We start from the raw sequence: 22,168 nt of genomic DNA, 5'->3' as shown, positions 1-22,168 counted from the left end.
TGAAGGATTATCTTATCTCTGTTACATGTGGCTATATTCATGAGGTAGCTAGTTGAAATTATTGTGAATCTTTCAGCAGCTGAGGACTAGGTGAGTTCAGGAACCTAGGAAAGCCTAGGATATGTTTTAGTGGGTTAGTAGTGAGGTTTAGTGAGACTGGGTGTATCAGTTTAAGAAAATGACTTGGAGGATTCGGGAGGATTGCTGAGGAAAGTATGGAAAGGTGTGGAAGGTAGTATTAGGCCCGTACTACTGAAAGCACAAGATGCATACTCGAATCATTGAGAGTCTTAGAGAATTTGAGAAGCTTCTGGGAGGATTTTGTGAACCGGTTTGGGGACAAAGGATGTTCTAGTTGTTGCAGCTTAGCCATTGAAAAGTGAGCTAGTGAGTGTGACAGGGCGTTAGACCCTGAATGATATGATTTCCAAGAGTTTCAGATGCAAGATCGATTTGGAGCACCCTGGGAAGAGAGGGTTGTGCCATGTGCGTATAGTAAAGGGTCCCGGGAAGAAATCCATGACTTTTGATCATCGGGTGAAAGGCCAGCAGGGTCGGAGTCAGTGCAGCACGTACGGGAAAGTGCACAAGGGAGTTTGTCGCTCCAAGGGTTTAGGCTGCTAGAGGGTAGCGAGGTTGGTCATGTCATCAAAAGGTGATTAGGATTCCTCTAGAGGTTGCGGGTATGTCATCTTTTACTGCTACTAGGTGGATGTTGGGAATATATATCGCTTTGGAATTGTGAGTGAGTTTGGATGAGTCAGATCTCGGGTCGGTTTTTTGCTAGTGTATGGGTTAACAAGGATCATATATGCCATCCTGCATGCCGAAAGGTCCTTGATGAACCCACAGAGGGACGCATCTTGCGGAGTGGGTTCCGTGTGTACTGTTATCATTCCCAATATTTGTCGGGATCAGTTTAGGAGTATTATCCAGAGGATATTAGGTCAGGATTAGAGAAATAGTTCTCCAGTGAAGTCCGAGTTCAGTGGTCCTATCCTTGTTTGGGTATGGTCGACAGTTGTCTATGGAAGAACTTTGGAGTTCAAGGCACTACTATTGCTAGGAAAGGACTGGTAGCATGAAGATAGTGGAGTTAGTTGTGAGTGTTAGATGCATGAGTATTAGGGCATTGGATGTTTAAGGGAATTGTATTTTTTGCATGGGTCGTGTTTGATTAGAGTTTAGTGGTTCTGCAAGGATTCGTCAACTAGAGTAAAGGTTAAGGTTTCTAGTCACCAACATGGGAACTTAAGGAGTTGGTATAGTAGCCTGAGGAGTGGATTGAGGTGTCGAACTGGACCAGATTTCAAGAGTACTCTTCAAGTCTTTAGAGAATGGGCGATCTTGAGGTTTGACTGGTAATTGATCATTAGCATCGGTAAGCACAGGTTGCCATCAGTGGATTATTAGGAAGCAAGAAGGACTGGGAATTCTTCAATTCTCATGATCCATGAAGACTTAGCTGAAGCTAAGTTGGGGAGAATCAATAAGGTACTTAGGAGTAGGGATGAAAGTGGGTCCAAACCCGGACCGGATGGACCCGGACCCGGACAACCCGGAACCGGTTAACGGGATTTTATAGAACCGGAAACCAGACCGGTATATAGGAACCGGTTCCGGTTCAGTTCCGGGTAAAGTAGTCCTAGACCCGGAAAACCCGGAAAAATCAAAGTGGGTAGGTTGGAACTAGATAAAGTGGGTTTAGAACAGGAAAACCCGAAAAAACCGGAATTTTTTGGTAATTACTTACTACTTAATGGGTTGAACTTTGAAAATTTCCATATTGATATCCCGACTTTGGGGGACTGTAACTCATTGAATACGAAACCAAAATTAACAAAAATATAGTCTAAAATCATGTACAAACTCTAAAATACACTCTAGAAAAACGCGCATGTCAATCCGACTTTAAACGAATAAGATATGCTTGTGTTAATATTTTCACAGAATACAAAGTACAAAAACAAATAGCTGAAAAGTTAAAAATTTTCAGTTTTGATATCCCGACTTCGGAGGACTGTAAATCATTGAATGTTAAACCAAAAATGACAAAATTATAGTATGAACTCATGTAAAAACTGAAAATAATAAGTTGCAAAAAACCACATGTCAATCCGACTTCAAACGAATTAATTATGCATGTTTTAAAACTTTCACCGAATACAAAAAAACTGAAAAACTAAAAACTTCCAGCTTTGATATCTCGACTTTGGAGGACTGTAAGTCAATGAATATAAAACTACAAATGACAAATTTATAGTCTAAAATCATGTACAAACTCTAAACTACATTTTGGAAAAAATCGTATGTCAATTGGAGTTGAAACGAATAAGATATGCATCTTTTAAACGTTTCACAAAAACCGGTTCCGACCCTAAAAGTGGTTCCGGTTTTTAGACCCAATTTACCCGGACCCGATGGACCCAAACCCGGATTACCCGGAACCCGGATAAAGCCAATTTTTAAACCCGGAACCGGACCCGGTTCTACATATTCCGGTTCTAACGGTTCCGGTTCCGGTCCGATTCCGGTTCCAGTCTGGTTTTCCGGTTCTAAATCTCATCGCTACTTAAGAGCCATAATAGGTGTGAAACTAGGATGAGTTTCATATCCTCGTCAGGAAGGAGGGCGGACGAGTGGTCGTCTAGGTTGAGGATTGGGTGAGTTAGGAGTATAGAAAATGTTCCAACTTTTGGTTCGTGTTTTCCTTGGAAACAGATAGCAGGATTCAGGAACCAGGTTAGAGCTTCAGTTAGGACTTAAGTTCAGTTGAGTGTTAGGTCAAGTGCGTGCTCGACCCGGTTTGGGCAATGTTGTAAGAATACGGGGGTAGCCGTAGCATTCACTAACAGTCAGATAGTATGGAAAGTGTTGTAAGACTACGGGGGTAGCCATAGCTTTCACTAACAGTCAGTTAGCATGGAAAGTGTTGTAAGACTATGGGGGTAGCCGCAACATTCACTCGCAAAAGATAGTGCTAGAAGTGTTGTAAGTCTGCGGGTGTAGCCGTAGCATTCACCAGGTTATCAGATAGTGATAGAAGTGTTGTAAGTCTGCGGGTGTAGCCGTAGCATTCACAAGGTGGTCAGATAGTGTTGGAACTATTGTAAGTCTGCGGTTGTAGGCCTAGAATTCACCAAGTTGTTAGATAGCGTTAGAGTGTTGTAAGCCTACGAGGGTTGACGTAGCTTTCACTACGTTTACAGGTAGTAGGGATGTTAGATCACGAGGAGAACAGTAGTACCCACCAGTTCGGGTGCAACAGTGAGGATATGGAAATCCACGAATTGGATTTTGGAATTACCCAGATGGATTAGATCTGGTTGAGCCAATGATAAGACTGTAGGGACACCACTACAGTTACGAGATCAAGGAAGCAATGGACTACTTAAAGTCGTTTGTGATATAAGGCTACCATTGGTCAGGTAGCAATCACTCTTAGCCTTGGATTTGGGTGATGTCAAGATTCGACACAAGGATCCGATCAATTGGATCAGGAGGTTGTTAGTGCCACAACTACATGATAACTAGTGGCAACTAGTTCTAGAGAAGGATTTCGTTCAGAAGTCATGTGAGATGACTATTAGGAATCCTTTAGCTCCGCAGCCGGGCCAGAACCCGATATTTCAAATGATTTGCGAATGAATTGAGACCAGGGAGGTCTCGGTAGATTTTGGAAAGCAGCCATGTGGCAACATGCTATTTTAGGCGGCTCGGTGTTTCGGGTAGTTTCAGTGTTTTGGGCAGTATTAGTATTTGTGTTTTGGGTTGCAAGTATGGACAGATTAACATATTTCTTGGGTTGTGCTAAGTCACTCACAACGGTATTATCTGAGCCTTGGCCAAGTATAAGTGATCTACAAAGATAATTGGGTTTTTGATCATGTTTTATAGTGGGAACCTCGAATTATCAGAAGTTGAGTAGTCAGTTGAGAGATAAGTGGATTGGATTCAACGATAATGATTCAGTATGACTGGTCTGTCAGGAATCAGACCATCTCAAGACAGCAGATTTCTGACAGAGTGGATGTGATCTTGTTGTGAGGAATTCATTCACCTGCAGATTTTAGGGCTTTGCAAAGATTGGTCACGGCAACCCTGGGAAGGCTAAGGTGTGCCCAGGATGGTGACCATGTTACTAGATTGGTTGGGCGAGTAAGGAATGTTAAGGAATGATTTAAAGGACGAAATCTAATTTAAGTGGGGGAGAGTTGTAACACCTCGTTAATTAAATAAATATACATAAATTAATGAATCTATAGTAGCCCTAAAACCAATAATTATATATAGAGAGGTGTTGGTCTCGAGGAGCTAATTGTCATAATTTTAGAGATTTGGGATTCAAAGTGTAAGTTTCATATTGGTTTCCTAAATAATTATGAAGGCAGCGACTACATGGTAAATTATTGTTACTTAATTTGAAGAGATTTTGGAGGCTTAGGGTTTGAATGGTAACATAAGTACTTCAATTGAAAACAATTTGTAGCAGGAGGGGCTGCTTGGTAAATTTCGGACTTGATTTGTAAGGAATTTTAGAAGGTGGGGTTTAAATGGTAAATTATGGGCTAAGATTAAAAGAAAAAGGGAAGGGAGGGACTATTGTTGCCATTATGGCAAAACTAGGGATGAGCAACGGGCCAAACCCGGACCAGACCGACCCGAAGACCGAAAACCCGAAGACCGAAAATCGTGAATTTTCTTACCTGAAAACCGGACCATTTTTGGATGTATCGGGTTCGGGTTCGGTCCGGTCCAGTCTCGGGTACTAAACCGGGTTTCGGGTTTTGGACCGAACTAGGCTTTGAAATTTGTACAATGCGGGACTTTACTTAGATCACGTACAAATGAGGTGTCTACAAAAAAATACAAACCTTATTAACATTTTGAGCAAATAAAAATTACACTATTTAGCACAAAAAGTACAATTTTTATAAAAAAATGCATGTTTTAACAAAAAAGAAACAACATTGTTAATAAAAAAAACTGCATTTTAACAACTTTTTTGTGTAAAAAACAACAAAAACAACATTATTTATAAAAAACTGCATGTTTTTATAAAAAAAATTGCATGTTTTTATAAAAAAAAATTGCATGTTTGAACAAAAAATAGCATGCTAGATACATTTTTTCTTATAAAGTGATAGGAACAAACGTTGATCAAGATTTATAAATAATGTTACAATAAAAACATCAAGTTTTATAGATAATGTTATATATAACATTAACTAATAATTCAATATCCTTATCTATATATTTTAAGGAGAAAAAAAATTTCGGTCCGGTCCGGGTTAAATCCCATATACCAGGTACGGTCCGGTCCAAACCCGAAACCCGATTAGTGGTAAAAACAAAACCCGAAAACCGGCCCATTAATATGTATATCCGGTCCGGTCCGGGTCCGGTCCCGGTTTTTTTCCGGTCCAGTCCGATCCAACGGGTCATATGCTCATCCCTAGGCAAAACATTTAGAATGGAGGCAGGTATATAATCCTCCCGAAACCCTAACCCAAGGAGGATCAAACAGTCGTCACCTCCCCCTTATGCCTCCCTCACCGGCCGCCACCCTACCCCCTTGCTTCTCCGACCACCAAGCTACCGTTATGCCACTGCGTTGAAGACGTGAACCACCGTTGTGACAACCCGAAATTTATTCTGTCACTGTAGCCCACTTCCGTTAATAAAATTTATATTATTATTAAAGTTTTCCGTTAATTTTTAAGTTAAGTAAATCAATTAGGGTTATGTTCGTAATTTCATACGTGTCGGAAAACGATAAATCACGCGAAAACCCCGTTTGCGGTTGGTGTTGGGTGGACCCCCACCGTAAACTCAACCCTATATAAGGGTTGAGTGGCCTTTCATTTCAACCTTTTCACACCCTAGAACTTTCTTTCTCTACTCTCTCTCTACAAAGTTGGAATTTGATCAAGAATCACCCCTTTCAAGCTTCACAACAGTAAGTAAACCCTCCTAGCTTATTGTTTTGCTTAGTATACTTGCAAATTCGTGGTTTAACCACCCAAAAACCCCCTAAGAACATGGGTTTACGGTTTGGGAGCATCCTAAAACCGTAAACACCCTAAAAGGGGGTTTTGATGCCCCAAAACCCTTAAAATGCTTGGCTAGTGTCCTAGAAGCTTGCAGGAATGATCTTAGAACCCCAAAACATAATAATAGAGGAGTAAACATGAGTTTACGGTTGGGGAATATCCCAAAACTGTAAACACCTTTTTAGGGTGTTAAAGTGCCCTTAAACACCTTCTATGACTTGAATGAGTGGCTAGAACCTTGCATGCTTACCCTAGAAGCACCAAACCATGAAAGAAAGTGAAAAACATGAGTTTACAGCCGTAAAATCATGTGTTTATGACCGTAAACTCCCCAAGGAGGGACTCAGAAACCGTAAACTCCATATAAGGTCCATTTCAAGCCCCAATCACTTCCATAGCCCTTGATTCGAGTCTAGCATAGATCCTTGAGTAGTATAAGACCTTAGAGCACCCAAACCCATCATTCCCATGAGTTTACAGCCGTAAACTCATGGGGGATATGGTCTTAAAACCGTAAACACCCCCTAAGGTCACCACTTGAAGAGTAAACTCCATAACGAGGCCATACACTCCTTAGATGCAACCCGTATCATTCCTGACACTTGAAATAAAGTGTTTTCGTGCATTAGAGTGTATTTACTTACTTAATTAGTGATTAAATAACTAATTAGATACAATTATGTATCACTTCATGTTACATAGGATCCCCGCGTGTGTTCAAGTCCTCACTTAACACCTAACATTCTTACCCGGCACTTTCATCCATTCACTGCAGGTGAGTGCATACCCCTACACTTTTCCGAGTTTTTCATGTTTTCAGGGGGGAATACAAGCAAAATCATAAAGGATTTCGTAATTTAAAAACTGATGTAATTATATCGATTTTCTATCAAACTTTTAGATACCTTTATCCCTTTTGTAACATGTGGAGCATAAGGGACACTTTCTAAATATAATTACATAGCTTTCAACATAGCGTGGGAACTTATCAAACCATTCAAATTATTATGGGAATAATTTGGGATTTTCATTACTTGTTTTACGGATTCGAACTTCATGCAAAGTCAATATATAAACTATGTCTGATTTAGTTTATCCATTATTAATCTAGAGTATCATACTAAATAATCACCTTGTGTTTAATTATTTATACTCTACTTTGTTCCAAACGATTTCGAAACTCGATAACAACCAATTATCCCGTGAATTAGTTAATACTATCTTGTGAGACTTATCTTCATTATACTTTTCGGGGTACCAATAAATCCTCTCCGGTAGTATAACTAGAGTCTCTTGGAGGGAGAACGTGAAATTTGTGGATGGATCTATTTGGGACTGACAATCCCACACCTAAACTGCTAGCTACAGTTAGGCGGGCACGCCTGGGGTGACAAATTTTGGAAATCGTACGACGCCTGAAGAACGTCAAGGAGGTCACGGGTCAAATCAGTATGGTTATACAACTCACAATACGTATAAACTAACTTTGTTCACGGATTTCTTTCTTTCTTCTATAGTTTTATTTATGTAATAAAACTACCTACCTACTTACTGGATGGTATTCCAGGGATACAACTTATGGTTTTATCTTAAGTAGTAAAACTACTATACTTACTAGTGGTAACCAGGGTTTTCTTATCATATGGAAATCGACAAACATGTTAGAAAATATGAGATTTTCTTGGAAAACATGCATATGTATTTCATAACTCAGTATTAATGGTTTTCGATATTACTGAATTCTTTATCAATGGAACTGAAGTATTTTCACAAGATTTAGTAACCAGTTTTTCCTTACAAAACATGCTTATGAACTCACCGGCTTTATGCTGATATTTCTAAAACTGCTTGTATTCTCAGGATCACGTTAGACAGGTATCTCGCTTACTTTTGGAGAAGACGGAGCATAGAAGTCTCGTCTTTACTTTTGTTTACACTGATATACTTAATATATGTACAATCTTCACTTTCAAACAAATGCAAATATTCTTATGTAATGTAATGGTTGTGTTTACTATGCTTACTATGTACAATGGTTGTGATACTACGCATGACGTCCTCCGTCCCGGAATGTTTCCGCCGTCGGTTTCGGGGTGTGACAGATTGGTATAAGAGCCTTTGTTTATAGTGAACTAAGTATACCGAACCTCACATGGTATACAACTATAAACGCTAAGGGGCCGAAGCGCTCTGAACTAAAAGTATACTTTAAAATACAAGTATTTTTACAAAAGTATACAAGAATACCTAAATATCAGAAACAGTAACCACGAGTAGAACAAAACAAAAGTAATTGGATGTTGGGCATTGCGGTTAAACCTGGGTAGTTATGTAGTCGTGTCTAGGGTCAATATAGCCTGATCAACCATATTCATTCGAGACACGGCCAACATGTGCTTGGGAGTGACTGTGGTGTACAGCAGGCCTAAAACTTACCAAATATCAAAACAACGAGTCATCGTTACAACAAAACATAAAATACTATAGGAGTATTTTCTAGAATCAAATTCGTTATAAAGATTCTCATCTAAGTGTTGCTACTCATTCCCTTTAGTGATAATTCTCTTGTATTGGTAGTTTTCCTATATATTATCGCATAGTAGAACACTTTATCTGCCATAATGAGATATCTCTTGATTCAACGCAGAGGACTTACCATCCTCTCTCTTTCCCTGATCATTTTAGATCAAGATGCCTCCAAAGAAAAGACCCAGCTCAAAGAACAACAATCCTCCGCCACCACCTCCTCCTCAAATCGATTCTGTCATGTTCAAAGCAGTTGTTACTACTGTTGTGGATGCCGCGATGTCACAGATGAATCCTGGCGGAGCTGGTGGACAGGGAGGTGGTATACATCCCCAGAATCTGGAAGGTGGTCAGGGACACCAGAAGGAGTCTTCCTATAAAGACTTTATGAATGCGAAACCCACATATTTCAATGGCATTGGAGGTGTTACTGCCCTGACTCGATGGTTTGAGAAGATCGAGTCTATCTTCGAAATCTGTTCCTGTTCGGAAGCTAACAAAGTGAGATTCGCCGCCTGCACTTTCACTGATAAAGCATTGACTTGGTGGAATGGCCGAGTCAAATCCTTAACCCTGCCAGTAGCAAATGCTATGGGTTGGGAGAGCTTGAAAGAGCTCATGCTTGTCGAGTACTGCCCACGGGGCGAAATGCAGAAGCTGGAGCACGAACTATGGAACCTAAAGATGAAGGGTTCCGATGTTGCTGCCTACACTTCTAGGTTTGAAGACCTAGCACTCCTTTTCCCGGGGATGGTCACCATGGAAGCAAGAAGATAGAAAGGTACATTTGGGGATTGACACCCCCAACCCAAGGAAATGTCTTGGCTGCTAGGCCAAACACTTTAGATAGCGCCAAGTGCCTGGCGCAGACCCTTATAGATCATGGGGTCAACCTGGATAAAGTAACAACCACTTCGAAACCAGCAAAGGAGAGTGGGGAGAATAAAAAGAAATTCTAGAACAAACGGAAGGGTCAGGGTTCGCAAGGATCCTCCAAGAAGCAACAAACTGTGGCAGTCCACGCTGCTACTACTCCTGTCGCCGCTCCTACAACTCAAGCACCTACCAGTGTATATACTGGTACCCTCCCGTGGTGCAACAAGTGTAGTTACCACCATCGTATCCCTGGTATATGTCGTGAAATGATCTGCAACAACTGTCGCAAGAAGGGTCACCTTTCTCAGAACTGCATAACACCAACCCAACCAACCAATCAAGCATCCGGAGCAAGTGTCAGTCAAGCCTGCTATGGTTGTGGTGAGGCTGGGTATTACAAGAGGAACTGCCCAAAAGCAACAACGACCAACAACACTGGGAGAGTTCTAACGATGGGGCAAGAGGAGGCAGTCGCCGATCCCACCGTTTTCACGGGTACGTTCCTTCTCGACAACTCTTATGCATGCATCCTTTTTGATTCTAGTGCTGAAAGAAGTTTTGTTAGTCATGCATTCAAGCCTCTTCTTAAACATAATCTTCAAACGCTAACCGAAACATTCACTGTCGAGATGGCTAATGGTGAGAAAGAGAACGCTAATGATATATATGTAGGCTGCACCCTTACCCTCAACGACCATTATTTTCCCATCGACCTTATGCCAGTCTCTATAAAGAGCTTCGATGTTATCATTGGCATGGATTGGTTGAGCCCCAATCATGCTGATATTCTTTGTTACGAAAAAGCTATTTGTCTCAATCTTCCCTCTGGCCATACTCTCATGATCTACGACGATAAAACTTAGTTCCAATCTTCGCATCATTTCATGCATCAAAGCCCAAAAGCTTCTACGAAAGGTGTGCCATGCATTCCTAGCCCATGTGATAAATGAGAAACAGGAAGCTAAAGACCTCGAGAGCATCCCCGAAGTCTGCAACTTTCCTGATGTTTTTCCCGAAGAGCTCCCAGGAATTCCTCCCGAACGCCAAGTTGAGTTTCGCATCGACCTAATCCCCGGAGCTACCCCCGTAGCCAAGTCTCCGTATCACTTAGCGCCAGCAGAAATGCAAGAGTTATCCAGTTAGCTTAATGAGCTACTCAGCAAAGGGTTCATCAGACCGAGTTCCTCACACTGGGGAGCCCCGGTATTATTCGTGAAAAAGAAGGATGGATCCTTTCGAATGTATATAGATTACCGGGAATTGAACAAGCTGACCGTCAAAAACCGTTATCCTCTTCTTCTTATAGATGACCTTTTCAACCAACTTCAAGGAGCCAGTTACTTCTCGAAAATAGACCTTAGATCAGGGTACCATCAGCTGCGAGTTCATGAGAGTGATGTTTCCAAGACAGCATTCAGGACTCGATATGGACACTACGAGTTTGTAGTGATGTCCTTTGGTCTAACCAACGCACCGGCAGTGTTCATGGACCTGATGAACCGGGTGTGTCGTCCCTTTCTGGAAACATTTGTTATCGTGTTCATTGACGATATACTTGTCTATTCCAAAAGTGAGGAAGATCACAAACAACACTTGAGATTAGTACTGGAAACACTTAGATCGGAGAAGTTGTACGCAAAATTCTCCAAGTGTGAATTCTGGATTCGGAAGGTAACTTTTCTAGGTCATGTGGTAAGCGAGGAAGGCATACACGTGGACCCTTCCAAAATCAAGGCGATAGAGAATTGGTCGGCACCGGAGACACCCACAGAAATCCGTCAATTCTTGGGTCTTGCCGGCTATTATCGTAGATTCATCCAGAATTTTTCTAGAATTGCCAAACCCTTAACTACTTTGACACAGAAAGGTGTACCCTTTTGTTGGAGTGAAAAGCAAGACGCTGCATTCCAAACGTTGAAGCGAGCCTTGTGTAGCGCACCTATTCTGTCCCTGCCCGAAGGGACGGAGGACTTCGTTGTCTACTGCGATACGTCCAATCAAGGCTTAGGTTGTGTGCTTATGAAGCGAGGAAAGTTTATTACTTATGCCTCGAGACAGCTGAAATCACGTGAAGTCGACTATACAACTCACGACCTGGAGTTAGGGGTAGTGGTCTTCGTACTGAAGATTTGGAGACATTATCTCTACGGGACCAAGTGCATGATCTTCACGGACCATAAAAGCCTACAACACATCTTCAATCAGAAGGACTTAAACATGAGACAACGGCGATAGGTAGAGCTACTCAGTGACTATGAGTGCGAAATCCACTACCATCCCGGCAAGGCCAGTGTGGTGGCAAATGCCCTTAGTCGTAAGGAAAATTTCGGCCGCAAGGTAAAGACACTGACAATGACCCTCCATTCCCACTTATCCGCACAAATCCGAGAGGCTCAGTTAGAAGCCCTAAAATCAGAGAACATGATAAATGAAGCCTTGAGGGGAATGGATAAGAATCTTAAGATCAGAGGTAACGAAGTCTATTGTTTCATGGATCGAATCTGGATCCCAAAGCTCGGAGGTTTCAGGGAGATTGTCATGAACGAAGCTCACAAGACTAGATACTCCGTGCACCCAGGTTTGGATAAGATGTACTTGGATCTCAAGAAGCTATACTGGTGGCCAAACATGAAAGCCGAAATCGCTACCTTCGTGGGCAAGTGTCTGACTTGCACCAAGGTAAAAGTCGAATATCAGAAGCCCTCAGGTCTACTCCACCAGCCCAAAATACCTGAGTGGAAATAGGAGATGATTTCTATGGATTCATTACCAAATTACCCAAATCTCCGAGTGGGTATGATACCATTTGGGTAATTGTCGATCGACTGACAATATCCGCTCACTTCCTACCGATCAAGGAAACGTTCAAGATGGAAAGACTCACGCGAATCTACACCCAAGAGATAGTCCGACTGCACGGTGTGCCTGTGTCCATTATCTCCGATCGAGATAGCAGGTTTACCTCGAGATTTTGGCAATCCTACAAAAGGCTCTTGGAACTAAGTTAGACATGAGCACGGCTTATCATCCTCAGACAGATGAGCAGAATGAGAGAACTATCCAGACTTTGGAAGACATGTTGAGAGCATGTGTCATTGATTTCGGAAAGTCGTGGGACACTCATTTACCCTTGGTCGAGTTCTCATATAACAACAGTTACCACACCAGTATCAAGGCTGCCCCGTTCGAAGCCCTCTACGGTCGAAAGTGCAGATCCCCTCTGTGCTGGGCCTAGGTAGGGGACACGCAACTAGTCAAGGGTCGAGTCCCCAACAGTGCTCTCACTGGCCCTGAAATCATCCGTGAAACCACTGAAAAGATCATCCAAATCCGAGAATGATTGAAAGCTTCTAGAGACAGACAAAAGAGTTACCCCGATAAACGACGAAAACCTCTGGAATTCCAAGTTGGAGATCGTGTCCTGTTGAAGGTCTCGCCCTGGAAATGCATGATATGATTTGGGAAGCACGGGAAATTAAACCCAAGGTACATCGGACCTTTCGAGATCATCGCTAGAATCGGTCCCGTAGCCTATAAACTTCGATTACCTCATGAGCTTAGCAATATCCACCCTGTCTTCCACATCTCTAATCTTAAGAATTGCCTATCAGATGAAACCCTTATGATCCCTCTTGATGAGATCGAAATCAACGAAAACCTAAACTTCGTGGAAGAACCAATCGAAATCATGGATCGAGAGATCAAACGTACAGAGCAAAGCCGCATCCCGGTAGTGAAGGTTCGCTGGAATGCCAAACGAGGACCTGAATTCACTTGGGAGCGCGAAGATTCAATGAAACAGAAATATCTGCATCTCTTTCCAAATCCATGATTTGTAATTCAATTCTAAATTTCGGGATGAAATTTCCTCTAACGGGGGGATGATGTGACAACCCGAAATTTATTATGTCACTAAAACCCACTTCCGTTAATAAAATTTATTTTATTATTAAATTTTTTCGTTAATTTTTAAGTTAAGTAAATCAATTAGGGTTATGTTCGTAATTTCATACGTGTCGGAAAACGATAAATCACGCGAAAACCCTGTTTGCGGTTGGTGTTGGGTGGACCCCCACCGTAAACTCAACCCTATATAAGGGTTGAGTGGCCTTTCATTTCAACCTTTTCACACCCTAGAACTTTCTTTCTCTACTCTCTCTCTACAAAGTTGGAATTTGATCAAGAATCACCCCTTTCAAGCTTCACAACAGTAAGTAAACCCTCCTAGCTTATTGTTTTGCTTAGTATACTTGCAAATTCGTGGTTTAACCACCCAAAAACCCCCCAAGAACATGGGTTTACGGTTTGGGAGCATCCTAAAACCGTAAACACCCTAAAAGGGGGTTTTGATGCCCCAAAACCCTTAAAATGCTTGGCTAGTGTCCTAGAAGCTTGCAGGAATGATCTTAGAACCCCAAAACATAATAATAGAGGAGTAAACATGAGTTTACGGTTGGGGAATATCCCAAAACTGTAAACACCTTTTTAGGGTGTTAAAGTGCCCTTAAACACCTTCTATGACTTGAATGAGTGGCTAGAACCTTGCATGCTTACCCTAGAAGCACCAAACCATGAAAGAAAGTGAAAAACATGAGTTTACAGCCGTAAAATCATGTGTTTATGACCGTAAACTCCCCAAGGAGGGACTCAGAAACCGTAAACTCCATATAAGGTCCATTTCAAGCCCCAATCACTTCCATAGCCCTTGATTCGAGTCTAGCATAGATCCTTGAGTAGTATAAGACCTTAGAGCACCCAAACCCATCATTCCCATGAGTTTACAGCCGTAAACTCATGGGGGATATGGTCTTAAAACCGTAAACACCCCCTAAGGTCACCACTTGAAGAGTAAACTCCATAACGAGGCCATACACTCCTTAGATGCAACCCGTATCATTCCTGACACTTGAAATAAAGTGTTTTCGTGCATTAGAGTGTATTTACTTACTTAATTAGTGATTAAAGAACTAATTAGATACAATTATGTATCACTTCATGTTACATAGGATCCCCGCGTGTGTTCAAGTCCTCACTTAACACCTAACATTCCTACCCAGCACTTTCATCCATTCACTGCAGGTGAGTGCATACCCCTACACTTTTCCGAGTTTTTCATGTTTTCAGGGGGGGAATACAAGCAAAATCATAAAGGATTTCGTAATTTAAAAACTGATGTAATTATATCGATTTTCTATCAAACTTTTAGATACCTTTATCCCTTTTGTAACATGTGGAGCATAAGGGACACTTTCTAAATATAATTACATAGCTTTCAACATAGCGTGGGAACTTATCAAACCATTCAAATTATTATCGGAATAATTTGGGATTTTCATTACTTGTTTTACGGATTCGAACTTCATGCAAAGTCAATATATAAACTATGTCTGATTTAGTTTATCCATTATTAATCTAGAGTATCATACTAAATAATCACCTTGTGTTTAATTATTTATACTCTACTTTGTTCCAAACGATTTCGAAACTCGATAACAACCAATTATCCCGTGAATTAGTTAATACTATCTTGTGAGACTTATCTTCGTTATACCCTTCGGGGTACCAATAAATCCTCTCCGGTAGTATAACTAGAGTCTCTTGGAGGGAGAACGTGAAATTTGTGGATGGATCTATTCGGGACTGACAATCCCACGCCTAAACTGCTAGCTACAGTTAGGCGGGCAGGCCTGGGGTGACAAATTTTGGAAATTGTACGACGCCTGAAGAACGTCAAGGAGGTCACGGGTCAAATCAGTATGGTTATAAGACTCACAATACGTATAAACTAACTTTGTTCACGGATTTCTTTCTTTCTTCTATAGTTTTATTTATGTAATAAAACTACCTACCTACTTACTGGATGGTATTCCAGGGACACAACTTATGGTTTTATTTACGACCAAATAGTTGTCTAGGAATGTGTTCATGGTCTAACTTGGTATTTTAGAGTGTTTACACCCAATATGTTTCCTAGGAATGTGCTCATGATCTTATAAAGGTGTTTATGGTCTTATTAATTTACTTATGTTGGCCTTATAATTCAATTATTCAAGATTGTAATATATACACAAGCCTTTATGTCTATATCGTGATCCACATTAGCTTTGCTATAATCATTAGGGTTTAAAATAAAATGAACCTCAATTATATATCATAGTTGTATCATAAATAAAACACTTGCATATACAAGGCTCTTGAACTTGGTTTTGACTTGAAATTTCTAATTGTGACAGATTGTAGTTTTGTTTAAGTTTTAAACTAAAACGTATAAAGGATGCCTAGTTCCAAATAAGGTGAAAAAGGGTATAGTCATACCCCGTAGTATTGTATGAGCAGGAACACTGTACTAAAATGGAACTGCATGTGTTGTGATTTGGTCTAGTTACAAACTAAGTTTTGTCAATATTTAGTTCAAAGGTAAGTTGAACGAGTGTTTAGTTATACAATGTATTTTAATGATATTGCATAAGCAAGAAAATAGTGTTGGAGATCAATTGTGAGTTTTGTAGTCTTTGTGACTATACCCGTGGGTCGAATGCACCAATTTCGGCACACTAGAATCTATTATATGATAGTTGCCTTTGTGACTCTCGCATGGTATGTTGGGCGAGGCCCATTATTGTGGGTTGGGCCCAATGTGAGGGATAAGCCCAAGGATATGTATGGTATGTGGTATTTTGGGGAATTCGCTAAGCTTTGTGCTTACAGTTTATGTTTATGGTTTCAAGTACTTACGTTTCGAAAGGAAAAGGTCCGACGTGACTGCACAACATCCCCCAAAGTGTAATTTCGCATTGATTATTTTTACTCTGATGTTTAAATGATATTTTTATCTTGAATGGTTTGAGAAGAATTTTTTATATAAATTATTGTTTTAAAAATGAAAATTTTATCTTGGATTTTCGGGACGTTACAAAAACACTAATGATGAGATGTTTCTGCAAAATAGATGCATGAAATGCACCTGACAGGGGTCCATCTTATTTTCTTACTTTTTAAAATTAAAATTTGATTAAAGAAAGTCTAAAATAAATTTAAAATTGTATAAATGTCTTTTTATATACATAAATGACCCTCTATTCAAAAAATTTGAACCAAAGGGCCATTCTTGATAACCTAAAAATTTAAGAACAATTTTTTTGAAAACCACATAAACCATTTATGAGAGATTTTCCTTTAATTAATAAATATTATATATATATATATATATATATATATATATATATACATGTATGTATGTATAGGAATGATCATTTGTGAACTTATAGTTTTTCGAGAATCCGAGAACTAATTTTAGACCATTAGATCAAAAAAATGGAAGGCGGTGATTTCTAATGGCAGTTTTGTAAATAACTGTGAAAAAAAATAGAGACGGAGGTATCTATGTTTTTCTTAGCCAGGGGTGTTATCGACATTGAAATACATCCAAACTCTTTCTTTCTCTCTTTCTCTCTCTTAAAAACCAATGTCACACCTGCAGATCTTCAAAGATCTCTCCTCTTCTCCCTCTGCCCTGCCTTCTAATCACGAACAAATTCCGATAGAATTGATGACCTCGATGTTGCCTCTGGTGAGAGATCTCCTTACATCGTCGCCTCACCTCCTCGCTGATGTTCTTATACGATGTTTCCTTACCACTTCCATATTTTGACCCATCTCATCTACTCTCCTAATTCTCTAGATCCTTAATTTATCATCGCCTCCACCCTTCCAATGCCTGACATCGGTCATGAGTTTGCCGCCTTATAGTTCCAATATCAAATTTCACCTGATGTGTTGAAGATCGAAAGAAGATGAAGGTGAAAGTTGTTCTAGAGTTCCAACGAGATGTTTTCTCATAAAGAGTTATCTCTGACGTCCCTGTATGAATGAAATTTGAAATTAAATTTTTTATCAGCTCCTGTGACCTTGTAATCGTCCAAATCAATCATCGGTGTACGGTTAGATTCTAATGTTTCATGCTGCTTTTACATTTTGATCTCGGTTATTCCAACAAATGCTTTAATTTAGTATATTTTGGTTACCATACGAGGGTGAGGGTGAGAGTGAGATGTGAAGGTTATCTAACTAATCACTTATATCTACCTCAACTCATTTCATAAACAATGCAAATTGTTGCTGATGAATCCAGCTAGAGTAACTGATTATGGTGGTTATCATCATTTTCCTCAGGATTTGTTGATGTTGACCTGTTGGTGATGAATTCAAATTGATTTTTTTCTGGAATTCCCAGAAGGTGTTTGATGTTTTTTCCATATGTAGTTATGTTTGTTCAGGGTAGGATTAATATTCATATCTTCTCTCACATGTTTGCTTACCTCCTTGAAATGATCTTACTAAACATATATGTCTGGAGCTCTTGCTCTAGGGTGTAATGGTTTTCAAGTTAATAATTATCATATATGTGTTGATATTCTTTATGTTCTTCTTGCATTAAAGTAGATTGTAAGTCCATGTTGCCACCAAACTTAGGACCTGGAGATGGAAATGCTCTAGCAACTCCGCTTCCACCAGGGACATACATGACCGGAATATGCTTCAGGGATCAATGATAGTTGAACACATACCCGCTTGACCGCAATCTTGTCTTTGATTACTTTGCACTTTCTTATTTCTATGATTACACATGCAACAATGAACAACTCGGGATGCGCTCAATTCACGCTTTAAACATCTCTCATCTTTCATAAGTTTTTCTTTCCATTCAGTTTTCAATTCAAGTGTTATCTCTAATCTGTATAGAATGAGATTATGATCGAGTCTTTACATACAGTAGAATGAGAATGATCGAGGTCACGCTCAAGGGAACGTGCTCGGGATTATGATCGTCAAAGGTATCTTTTTTAAAAAAAATTTACTTATTAGTGTTTGGTATATATGATGGAATGGAATCACAAAGGAATGGAATGAGGAAGGTAATTAGAAAACATAAAAAAAAATATTTTTGAAACTAAATTTTTAAACAAATAAAGATACACGACTACATTTATGTATTTCAATTAGTGTAAATAATATTTTTGTTATTTTTGGAAAATAAAAAAAAAAGAGTATAATTGAAGTTTGAAATTATTTAAAAACATAAAAATATTATTGAAGATTATATAAGTAATTTTATTTTTGTGTATAAAAGTTGTTTATTATAGTTAAAGTATGAACACTTATTTTATTCCTGGAGGCCAACCAAGGTTATGGATTGTAAGGGCTCATTCCATTACATGTTCATTCCAGTCCATAAATCAGTCCCTTATATTAGATAACATCTCTATTCATCTGATCCCATTGTAATTAAATTTGAAAACTTATGAGCAGGCGTTATGATCGACACTAGCCATGAAGTAAAGCGGATGAGAAAGAAGGTTTCTTTATATTGGTTGGTGGTGTTTTAACCTTAAATCAAATTTACAAGTGCTTCTAATTTGGTACTAAAAAAGAGAATTCAATTTGAATTGCTTATGAAATGATGATAAAGGGATATTTTGCTTTTATTGTAAATATATGTAACTGATTTTTTTTCAATACATATAAGTGGATATTTTAGCCTTCTAATTACATGTGATTCACATGTAAATCAAATGTGATTCACATGTAAATCAAATATGATTCACATATAAATCACAAGTGAATCACATATAAATCACATGTGATTCACATGTAAATCACAAGTGAATCACATATGAATTACATGTGATTCACATGTAAATAACATGTGATTCACATGTAAATAACAAGTTAATCACATATGAATTACACGATTCACGTGTAAATCACATGTGATTCACATGTAAATCACAAGTGAGTCACATATGAATTACATTATTCACATGTAAATCACATGTATTTCACATATGAATAACATGTAAATTACAAATGAATCACATATGAATTACAAGTTATTCAAATGTAAATCACAAATGAATCTTAAAAAATACAATCACATGTGAATCTTACATGAAATAATCACTTATGAACCTTACATGATTTATACATATGTTTTTTGTGAATGTTTTTGCATTAATCAATATCTTTTTAATTTTCTTATAGATTTGGAAGAATATTGGAAAAAATTGAAGAGTGAAAAGTGATAAATTGAAGAAAATATATAAATCTTGACACAAAGACATGAAAGCGCTTTGAAATTTTGTAGCATTTTTTTTGTATGGAATAAAATACTTATACCATTGTGTTTATAAATTAGTAAATAAAAATTGGTTTTTTATGATTTATTTACGAGTATTATAGTATAAAATATATATACGTGTACTTCAAAAAATATGCATATATGCTCCTAAAACATTGATTTTTTGGTTAAAAAAATATAGTTTTTTTTTAATATTCCATTTTTTTTAAAATTTACAAATTTTTAAAAATTTCCTGTTTTTTAAAAAAATGCAGTTTTAAAAAAAATCCAACTTTTTTTTAAAATTTTATGTTTTCTAAAAAACGTAAAAAATCAGCAATTTAATAAAAACAAAAATTATTTTTTTATAAAAAAAATCTAAAAATTTATTTTATAATGTTAATTTGAGAGCTTTTTATTAATATTTCTAATAATACAAAAAATTACATCGGATTGGTATGATGACGATCATGCCCTTAACGAGTTAATTTTGATCCAACACTCCACCTTTAGTTCTCGGAAAACTATGAGTTCTTAACGGATCTCACTCATATATATATATATATATATATATATATATATATATATATATATATATATATATATATATATATTGTAAAACCGAAAATTTCAAAACAATTTTTCATTTAAAAATAATCGTTTAATTCTTAAAAACACTTTGCTTAAAATCTCATTCATAATCGAATTACAAAACATAACTCCATTTTCACTTGCATAATAAACCAGGATCCTCAAAACAAGACTCTTTCTCCGGTGTGTACAATCGAGCCGGTGCCGTCCCGTGATCCTGAGAGAAACCTGAAACACATAACACAAAACACTGTAAGCATGAAGCTTAGTGAGTTCCCCAAAATACCACACATAACACATATTAGCCACTCGAGGCTATAACTCTGTGGGTCCGTGGACCCTACTCTGTGAACCTTCCGGTTCTAACTTTGGGAACCTTCCGGTTCTAACTCTGTAAACATGCACAGCATAAATCACATAGAAATAATGCAGTACAACACATAACATACACAGCATACAAATACTATGTCACATAACTCTGGTTACCTACTCAAGGTAAAGTATAGTGAGAAGACTCACCTGGCAATCAGAAAGCAATTATCTGCACATGCGAACCTCGGACTCACCACCGCATAACACATAAGGCAAATATCTCTAATTAATACTCGAAGTCCCAACTCTAATTAAACGGCGGTTAATCTTTCCCTCTCTAGTCATGTAATGGGTAAAAGACCATTTTACCCATCCCTGACCTCTATTACCTCTGTTGACCAAAACTCCCAAAGTCAACATAAGACAACTCAAGTCAACGGTCAACACTGACCAGACTCGGCGAGTACACAAGAGTGACTCGGCGAGTCCATGCGGGTTCTCTAAATCCTTTTTAAACCTCTTAGACACGACGAGTTCCCTCTCCACTCGTCGAGTTACTCGGCAACAAAACGCGGGGCAACCCCGACTCGACTCGTCGAGTCTGCCTATGGACTCGGCGAGTTGCTCCCATGACAACCCTCATCTGACCTTCTGAGGTCAGATCTGCTTCACCAAACCATAGATCTAACTCCCTCAAAGCCAATAACCACGAAAAGGTCAAACCTTGGGCACTCATGCAAGGTTCTACAAGCTCATTTGGGTGAAACCCTTCATTACATAACAACCCTAGCTCAAAACTCCAAATAGAATGCATAAAGCAGGATGGAAGGGACTCTCTAGACCTCTTTGGGTCCAGATATATGGCTTCACACTCAATGGGACACTATACTCCACAAATCAAGCCATAAAAGAAGCTAGAAAACCCTAAAATCACCAATCTTACCCAAAACAGAAAAGGGAGAACGATTTGATACCTCTATGGTGAAGATGCAAACTCAGAAGCTCTGAATCGACACCCCCCCTTGACCTCCCTTTGCTGGAAATGACTACTCCATTGCACAACCACCTCAAGAATGCTCCAAAATGGCTCTTCTTCACTCTCTCAGCTCTCTGCTTCGATAGGAGTCTCTCAAAGGTGTAGGTGGCCGCCACTGAAGGCCATAAGGGCCTTTAAATAGGTCCCAAACCCGGACAATTAGGGTTTTCCTTGACAGCGCCGACTCAACAAGTCCAAATACCCGACTCGTCGAGTCCCTTCATTAAACTGGTCCCCAAAACGCGATCCTACTCAACGAGTTGAGGCGTCAACTCGCCGAGTCTCCTCATTCCCCAATATAAAATACTCAAATTCCCATACCTGGATATCCGGATGTTACAATTCTCCCCCACTAAAATCAGACTTCGCCCTCGAAGTCTCACTCTGGAAAAAACTCTGGATGCTGCTCACGCATCTCACGCTCCGGCTCCCAAGTAAGCTCTGACCCCTTCCGGTGTTGCCACTGGACCTGCACCAGAGGCACCTCTTTGTTCCTCAGAACCTTGATCTTTCGATCCCGAATAGCCACCGGTCTCTCAACGTAGTTCAGGCCCACATCCACCTGAATATCCTTTAATGGCACTACTGCCGACTCCTAGGCTATACACTTTCGCAGCAGCGACACATGGAAAGTGCCATGGATCTGACCTAGCTCTG

The 22,168-nt window shown here is 39.2% G+C and overlaps 1 long non-coding RNA gene across 1 annotated transcript; it reads left to right on the top strand.

The window, feature by feature from the left end:
* Positions 1-16,860: 16,860 nt before the first annotated feature.
* Positions 16,861-19,670, top strand: LOC111909248 (uncharacterized). The gene is made up of 3 exons (XR_002856148.3): positions 16,861-18,289; positions 18,765-18,825; positions 19,497-19,670. It is a non-coding gene; the product is annotated as an uncharacterized LOC111909248 (long non-coding RNA).
* The last annotated feature ends 2,498 nt before the right edge of the window (positions 19,671-22,168 follow it).

Source organism: Lactuca sativa, chromosome 5 (genome assembly GCF_002870075.4).
Source record: "Lactuca sativa cultivar Salinas chromosome 5, Lsat_Salinas_v11, whole genome shotgun sequence".
NCBI classification, from domain to species: Eukaryota; Viridiplantae; Streptophyta; class Magnoliopsida; order Asterales; family Asteraceae; genus Lactuca; species Lactuca sativa.
Note: the sequence above shows the minus strand (reverse complement) of the source record. Positions and strands in the feature narration are given on the sequence as shown.